The following is a 9428-nucleotide window of genomic DNA, read 5'->3' as shown; positions in this document are numbered from 1 at the left end:
TTTCTCTTAGAGGTAAGGGATTGGCCGTGCGATCCATTAGGGGGCGTTCGTCTGCATTGGCTTTTGCCAGTAAGGTGCTGGGCTATATGGAAGAGACAGCTGATTTTAGTCTCTGAAAAATGCTAGAGTGGTGGGCAGGAGAGGCTGGACCTAGGATTGACACACGGAAACCTATTTCCCCTTTGATTTTTAGGGGTCTGAAGGGGGTTTGGGGCACAGTGTGTGCTTCTTATTTTGAGGCCTCTTTGTTTCATGCTGCGTCCTTGGTAGCTTTTTCAGAGCTCTTAGAGTTAGTGAGCTAGTGGCACGGTCCAGAAACGATGTTTCTGGTAATGCTTTGTTGCTACGGGACCTGAGGTTAGCTGAGGGCAAAGTGGTCATTAATGTCTGTTGCTCCAAGACCTATCAGGGTCAGCGAGGTACCGTGCTTGACCTTGGCACCTGCTCCAAGCCAGAGCTGTGCCTAGTTGCTGCTTTGGCTGCTTATTTGGCAGCGCGGGGGGCCAAGGAAGGGTTTTTGTTCTGCCACAATAAAGGTAGCCCATTGACGAAGCACCAGTTTTGGGCTGTGATGTCACGGGCTTTAGGTGAGCTGGGGTTGTCCGGGGTGCGGTTTGGGATGCACTCCTTTAGAATTGGGGCAGCCTCTACAGCTGCTGCCATGGGTTATCCTGCTTCCTCCATTCGGCGCCTGGGCTGTTGGCTCTCATTGACCTACAGATCTTATGTACCACTTTTGCTCAGTTCCTAGCTTCGTTTGTTGGGTTGAGATGTTACTGGTTGTCGTTTCTTGTTTGACTGTTTTCTCTTTTTAGATGCTGTTGTTGCTGGCCAGAGGAGCCGAGTTCTCATCTGTGGCCACAGCCATGTGTTTTGGGCCGCGCATCAGGCTCGGAGAACTTCAGCCGGCTCTCAGCTGGGACTCAGCCAACATGTTTGTATCAAGTGGCAGGGGCACCGAGGTCTTCAGTGACCGGGCCTGCTGCCTTTGTTATTCCGTGGGAGTATGGGCCTGTCTCCTCAGGTTTTAATTATTCACCTGGGAGGAAACGATCTCGGGCTAGTAAAAGGCAAGGCGTTAGTCTTGTAGGCCCATGAGGATTTTCTTGTATATTAGGGAGAGATAGCCTGGGACCACTATAATTTGGTCGGCCATGTTGCCCCGCCTTGTTTGGTGCAGTGTGTGGGACCCTGCAGCCATTGAGAGGGCCCGTTACAAAGCTAACAAGGAAATTAGGAAGGCATTGGAAGGTGGGTTGGGCCACTACCTGCCTCATTCGGATATTTCTATGGAATTTCCAGACCTCTACAGAAGGGATGGGGTACACCTCTCAGAAAAGGGTAATATACTTTTCTTGAGGGATCTTCAGCAAGGGCTGCGGGTGGCCTTGGGCCTCCCAGTGGGTGCTAAGCTCTAAGTAGAGACTTGGCCTTAGTGGTGGCAGGTTTTACTGGGTTTTGGTTATGTGGCTAGGGGAGGACCATGAAGAATCCTCCTTAGGGGTCTGGCATAATCAACCTTTGGATTTGATGACCTGGGGTGGGAAAAATGCAGACTGTCCTGGAGGCTCAACCAGAGGGTGCCGTCCATTGAGACGTGCGTCTGGTGGTTGGGCCCTCTGGGGCATGCCTCTTTGCTGGGCCGGCCTGGCGGGAGCTGTGTCACACAGCTCCGGCTGGGGGCTGGGTCTCTCGCCCGTGGATGGCAGGGGTTGAGACCCCTAGCCCTGACCAGGCCACACTTTTGGGTGCCCTTGCCATTCTTATTATTAAGTTTAATAAAGTGGCCCATAATTATACCAATGCATTGTGTCCGACTCTTCATTCTGACTTGGGGGGGGGGGCAAAGTGAAAGCAGCTGTTTGAACAGAGACTTCTAGACAGCATCTACCAGAGGATAAGTTTGGAGCAAAGGTCTAATAAAGACAAATCAAAGTCCCTTTCTTCCTCTTCCAGGAACCTGGTATCCAGATTGAAGTTAATTTCTTTCTTTAATTTAAGCACCAGTATTAAAGACAGGAACTTAATCCATCTTCAATCACTGGTGGTCAATATGTACAGAACAGATTTTCCCTGCTTTTGTTTCTCAAATAGCCACGTTTGCAGAGACATTGTTAATTTGTCTTCTCTGTTGCCAGATGCAGTTATTTGGTGATAAACTCTGATATTGGCACTTAAGAGTAATTAACAATGTTTGGGAAGAAATTAATTTTTCTTGGGTCAAACATAAAGCTTCAAGTCAATAGTGCAAGAAATCCTAAATTAAATTTGCTCACTAAATCATGATTTCTTGGTTGTTCTAAAGTTTACTAATTTAGGTATCCATGTGCCTTTGCAGATACCAAGAAAATGCCAGGTAGGTTGATGAAGAAACAAAGTTAGAATCTCTTTTAAAATGAATGGATTGTTATTTTGTTCATGGATGAACAAGTATTCATGGATTGCTCATCCATGACAAGCAGTATTTAATATTAAATTCTACCCTCCTGCCCAGGATCTTTAGAATTATTTATTTTAAAGTCTTTTAAAAAATAGTCTGAATTAGCAGCAAAACAAACAAAATTTGCACCCCAGTCCTAGATGTATAACACTTCATAAGGTCTTCCATAAAACAGATAATTCCCCCCTCCCCAAGATTTTTGATGGCTTTATTACCATGACTCAGTATTAGAGCACAGGCTTTGTGTCTACCAGGTTCCAAGTTTGATCCCCTACATTTGCACTAAAGGCTCACAACAAGCAGGGTGTTACTTTTTGTTTGCTCAGAAATGTTACATTAAGACCTAAGACAAGCAATAATTCTAGCAGGTAGATGGTGGTACAGATTTGATTTATTATATTTGTATCCCACTATACCCCATGTCCAGGCTCTGAGCAGGTAACATCATTGATAAAAACATTTGACAATTTAGTATTAACATTTCTAATACACAAATACAATACAATCGCAAATAATATATAATAAAATACATAATATTATAAACCACCACATAATTAAAGATGACATAAAACTCAGGAGGGAGTAATGTATAAACTCTGAATGGGCCCTGAAGGTAGAGACCTTTTTACCATAGAGTTTCTGGTGATTCTAAGAGACATATAATGTCACTTCCAGGTTTCCCCCTAAAGTGATGTCACATGGTTGCAGGATAGCACCCCTCCCAGACTCCTAACTAGCAACTCTATCTTGGACTAATTTGAAATGGGACATCCTTTAGTCATAAAACCAAAGCCGTGGTGGCACATTCCAGTGTCCTGATTCATTGTAGTCACTGGGACTGTACTGCAGCAGTATTGGCTGACGCTCTGTCAACACTTTCTGCTACCATTGAGTAGCCGCTCTGTCACCCCCCGCATTTTTGCAGGATTGACTCACAATCCATCTCTGCCGTGCCATTGGCTGATTCTGCTCTCCCTCACCCACCATCAGCCCTGTCAGGCAAGAACACCATCTCTGAGGGAGACCTCTGCTGGGAGCTTACTGATTACTACCGCCTCTCCTCAGGGCCCTATCTTCCTTCTTCTCATTTTTCTTTCTCCCCCTCTTTTTTTCTATGTCCTCCCTTCTGTTTTTTCTCTCATTCTTTCTCTGTTTCTCTATCTTTCAGTCTTTTTATTTCATTCTGTCTACCTCCCTCCCTTTAATCCACACAAACAGTAGCAGTTAACATATCTTCAACTGACAAGGAATGTTTTTTCACAGCAGGGAGGAGCCACTTCAGAGGGAGAAAAAGGGAGGCCTGCAATGGCTTTCTTCACAGTGTCAGCTGCTTGATGCTACCAGCCATTTCCTCCCAGGGAACCACTGTTGCCAACCTCCAGGTGCTTGGTCCCTCCCTCCCCACTGTGGAGAAAGACTGTCCTTTTCCCATGTAGAGGTTGCCAACTCCAGGTTAGGAATTTCCAGATGGCAGACATCATCTCCCCTTGAGGTGTGCGGGTGGGAGGGAATTGATGCCTTCACTTGGGTGGGAAGACAGCAAGGCTGGGGGGGCCACTCGCCCAGAGGCCTTCCAGGTTGGTGTGAAATTTCTAAGGTATCAATACAGGCCTCTGAGGGAGAGGCCTTTCCTCCTGGGAACAGCTGTTGCCAGGTGAGGGCTGGAGATCACTCAGAATTACAACTGCTATCCCGTTCTTGCTATGGCAGCTGACTAGGTGATTTTGGACCAGTCACATACTTCCAGTCTAACCTGCCTCACAGGGTTGTTGTTCAGATAACATGGGGGAAAAGGAAAATGTTGTATGCTTTGGTTCCCCTCCCCACACTGTGGATGATTCAAAGTGACTGATAGCAAGACGTGTTTATTTCTGAAATTAGTTATTATTATATGAATTGTTTATTCAATGGATTAACTAATTAATTTGAATTTGGTTAAGTATGATAAATTAATGAACTAACATAGATGAATTGATTGCAAAGGGTTTTTTTTAGGAAATTTGTGTTAAGGTAAGGAAGGAAAGGTGAAAAATTTGTGGTGGTGATGACTGGCTATAAGGACATAAGGGGAAGATGATAAGAGGATAACACACACACACACACACGAAAGGATAAGAAACAGGTTGGACTTCCGGGGTTGGAAAATGCTGAGCTGAATTGCTTCTGAGAAGGGGAGCAGGCTGGGGCTTCTGTTCATGGTAGTGGAGGGCAATTTAATGCCTACTGCCTACTTTTCTCAGTCAGAGATCAGTCCAAGATATGCACAGGAAACTCTGAGGAGATTTACCTTGGCTAAAAGGGAGTCCTGGGGGGGGGGGGGGCTCCTTTGAGGGTCTCTGAAGACGTTGCATATTCATCATTTGCAGAAGTTTCCAGAGTCATTTATTTGACATAAGATCCTAACCTTCTTTGAGACTGCTAAACATCTAAAGCTATACAAGACCGGTGTTGGATCTGGATAACTGCAGAAAAAGGTACTGATGACTAACTTCATTCCGGGACTATTTAAAGTTAAACAAAATAAAAGCAGAAGGTGGGAAATAGAGATTCAAAAAGCTTGGAAGAAGGGGAGAAGGGGCAAAATTTGAATTTTGTAAATTCAAAAGACAGTGCTAAAAAGTGGAAAGGAATTTATTGTTTTGTCTACTTGTGGTTTTGGTGGAAAAGCCCCATTGTCACAGATTTGCAGCTCTCACAGTCAACACAGGAAATACGTCAAACATCCCGAGATCTTTTTACCAGTGAAAACGGGATTTGGTGGGGAAAAAAGCAGGAAGTGTCAGATGAAAAAGGGAAATCATTGAAGCAGCAAGTCTACTCTAGGACTATAATATCATAGAAAAACATTGGTGGCCATTGCTAGGAGGTCAAAATTTAAACAAAGTTTTTAAAGTGTTCGGGACATTATAAATTGGTGAAGCTGACAGAGGTGACAATTATAAGGTAAATACTATTGCACATTATCACTGATAATTATTTTAGAAGCCTTTTGAAAGAAATTTTTTTAAGGGAAGCAGAAAGTCGCGACCGCCATTTTAGAAGAAATAAAAACTTTAAAAATTAATATCTGAGCCCAGGAGGCTCTGAGGATGGCAAAATTAGGCTTATTGAAAAGGGCAAGCCTTACTCTATCAAACCTGATAGTTTAAATTTAATTTGGAGAGGTCAAAATTTTCAGTGTTTTTTTAAATGTCGGCAAAAGTTAACCCGTGCAAGGACTGCCTCAATGGAGAAAATGCAAGAGAAATTAGAAGCAATGGAAGCCGGGATGATGAATAGGGTGAGAGACATAATAACTGCTTCTAAAAAAGAAAATAGAAAAGACATTGACGAGCTAAGGAAAGATATAGAAGATCTCAGAAATGAGACTGTGGTAACATCAAAGAAAGTGCAAGAGGTGGAAGAGAGAGTGAAAGTACATGATTCCACCTTGCTAAAAATGCAAGAAAAGGTGGCAATTCATGACTGCAAATTGATGGAAACCCAGATACATCTGAGAGGAGTACCTGAGGATGAAGAGACTGATTTGAAAGGATATATAATAAGAATAATTGCAGAATTTTTGGAAGAAGATCCTGAAGGAACTAGAAGTATGTATGACTATATGTATAGAGTGAACTCACTATATGCCCCCCAAAAAAAATAATCTACCAAGAGATGTGGTTATAAGATATATGACAAAAGAAATAGTGGAAAAAATCTTAAATAAAAAATTTGAAAAGACGATAGTGGGATGCAGCAGAGTAAGAATCATGAAAGAATTGCCAAGACAAGTGATAAATGACAGAAAAGCATACAAAAAATTGACAGAAAAACTACGTGAAAATGAAATGAGGTATAGATGGATAATACCTGAAGGTCTGAGCTTTGAGCTGCAAGGAAAGAGGATTACAATTACAAGCATACAGGAACTGCGTAGGTTTTATGAAGAACATAAAGAATTTGCACCATGATGGATTACAAATTATTATCTTGGAATGTAAATGGACTAAATTCACCACAAAAAAGAAAGGCAACATTTCATTGGATTAAAAAGCAAAATTGTAATATAGTTTGTTTACAAGAAGTGCATATCAAACAAAAGGATTACAAATTTTTATGCGATAAACAACTGGGACTAGAATTTTATTCATTGGCTGAACAGAAGAAAAGGGGAGTGATTTTCTATATTAAACAAAAATTGGAACCTAAATTAGTGTTTAAAGATAAAGATGGAAGATTTGTAGCAGTAGAAATATTAAATGCAAAAAACCCCATTGTTATTGGGACTGTAAGCACCAAATGGTGCAAAGGATGCTTTTTTAAAAGACATTATGCAACAATTTGATGAACTGACTTATGACCAACTTTTGATAATGGGAGACTTTAATGGAACAATTAAGAACATACTAGATAGGTCTGGGGGTAAAAAAAATAATAAGTAAGGAAAATTGCCAAATTCTTTTTTTGAATTGGTCAAACAAGAAAATTTGGAGGATATATGGAAGAAATTTAATCCTGAAGTGCGGGACTATACCTTTTTTTCAGCAAGACATAAAACTTTTTCCAGAATTGACATGTTGTGGGACACTAAAGACTTAGGCCTTATAACAAAGAAAATAGAGATCTTACCTAAAATTGGGGCTGACTATAACCCAATGATATGGCTTACAAAACTGTCTAAGAAGTTGAGAAGATGGAGATTGAATGAAGATTTACTACAGAATAAAGAAATAGTGACATCTCTAGAAAATGAAACTAAAGCTTTCTTCCAAATAAACGATAAAGAGGCTATAGAATTTCAGACAGTCTGGGATGCTTATAAAGCAGTAGTGAGAGGAATATTGATTACATTGAATAACAAAGATAAGAGGGCAAAAGAAAAACAGACGTTGGACATTCAAAAGGAAATAAAGAAAAAAGAAGGGGAACTGAGAAAAAGGCCAGGGAAAAAGAAAATTATAAGGGAGATTACAATATTACAAACGCAAATGAGACATTTGTTAAATAAAGAACTGGAATGGAATCTCAAAAGATTGCAGCAGAAATCTTTTGAGGGAGCAAACAAACCCGGAAAATATTTGGCCTGGCAACTGAAGAAAAAGAGAGAAAGTAAAATTATTAATAAAATTGTGGTGGATGGAAGAGAGGTGGTAGATCAAGAAGGAATAAAAAGAAAATTCTTTAAGTATTATGCCAAGTTATTTAAAGGTGTTAAAATAAGGAAAGAAAAGATGTATGAGTACTTACAAAAGATAAAAATAGCACCCTTAGCAGAAAATATGCAAAAAGTTTTGAATGATCCAATTGAAAAAATAGAAATTAAAGCAGCAATTAATGCAATGGAAAATGGAAAAGCACCTGGGCCAGATGGATATACAGCTAAATTTTTTAAAACTCCCAAAGAGGAGTTAATCCCGAAACTTCAGAAATTGATGAATATGATAAGAACAAAAGGGAGAATACCAAATACGTGGAAGGAAGCTGTTATTTCGTTGATTCTTAAAGGAAGATAGAGATGTTATGAACGTAAAAAATTATAGATCAATTTCATTATTAAATAATGACTATAAAATATATACAAGAATCTTGGCAGAACGGTTTAAATAATATTTGATAAAGGAAGATCAAGCGGGGTTTCTTCCCAAAAGGCAAATAAGACAATATCAGAACTGTTGTAAATATTGTAGAATATTAGAAAAGACATCCAGAAAAGGAAGTAGCATTATTCTTTGCGGATGCAGAGAAAGCGTTTGACAATTTAAATTGGGATTTTATGTTTGCAGTAATGGAGAAAATGGAGCTGGGAGAAAGCTTTATAAGAATGATAAAAGCAATATATACTGAACAATGTGCAAGGCTATGTATAAATGCTGATCTTACAGAAGACATGATAATTAGTAAAGGTACAAGACAAGGTTGTTCACTTTCCCCACTGTTGTTTATAATGACTCTTGAAATATTACTGATGCAAATTCAAGAAGATAAAGAAATAGAAGGATTAAAAGTAAAAGGATTTACTTACAAATACAGAGCATTTGCAGATGATATAATGTTTATAAATGAAAACTCCATACAATAATAATAATAATAATAATAAATTTTATTTCTATCCCGCCCTCCCCACCCCAGCAGGCTCAGGGCGGCTAACAACATTTTATAAAAACATACAATAATAATAATAAAACCTTTAAGTTTAACAATATAAAACATCAACAATAAACTTAATAACATTAAAAACCAGTTCAATAAATACAGTTATTCTGCGGTATAGTTCTTCAACCGCGTTCTTCAACCGGTATAGTTCTTCAACCTTCTACAAGTCACACCTTTGTTGTTAGCCAAAATACAAGAATATGGGGAGTCATATTAACTCAGTCTGTAAAGTTCCTTGATCCTAAAATGAAGGATATTAATCAAAAAATGGAGATAGATGAGATAATGCAAGAGCTAGAAGAGGAAAGGTTGGTTAGACTTGAGTTGGAATAGGCAGTCTATAAACTGGGACCTCATGAGGTGCTAGAACGAAAACAAGAACATCCATTGCAAACATCAAGGGAAGCACTAGCAGTAATTACAGAAATAGAGCCCTTGGATATAGAGAAAGAAATAGATGATGCTCATAGGGTCAGCCTATATTAGAAAATGCTTGTCTCAATGGGAAGTTCACAGTACCTTTAATAGAAGAATATATGACGTTAAGCTGGAAAGTTCTAATTGATCCTGGTTGTCCCCGGGCCAAAGGAAGCCCGGCTGAAAACCACAAGGGACAGGGCCTTCTCTGTAATGGCCCCGTCCTGGTGGAACCAGCTGCCGGAAGAGGTAAGGGCCCTGCGGGACCTTGTGCAATTCCACAGGGCCTGTAAGACAGTCCTCTTCCGGCTGGCCTACAACTAGCCAGCACTGAAACTGAAACTGAGTGGAGATGTAAGACCGCCGTATGTCTCGAATGTTTTAAATATAACTATGTGATTGTTTAGATTTTTAGTGGGTAAACTGTGAATGACTA

The sequence above is a fragment of the Heteronotia binoei genome, chromosome 8, assembly GCF_032191835.1.
Source record: "Heteronotia binoei isolate CCM8104 ecotype False Entrance Well chromosome 8, APGP_CSIRO_Hbin_v1, whole genome shotgun sequence".
NCBI classification, from domain to species: Eukaryota; Metazoa; Chordata; class Lepidosauria; order Squamata; family Gekkonidae; genus Heteronotia; species Heteronotia binoei.
Note: the sequence above shows the minus strand (reverse complement) of the source record.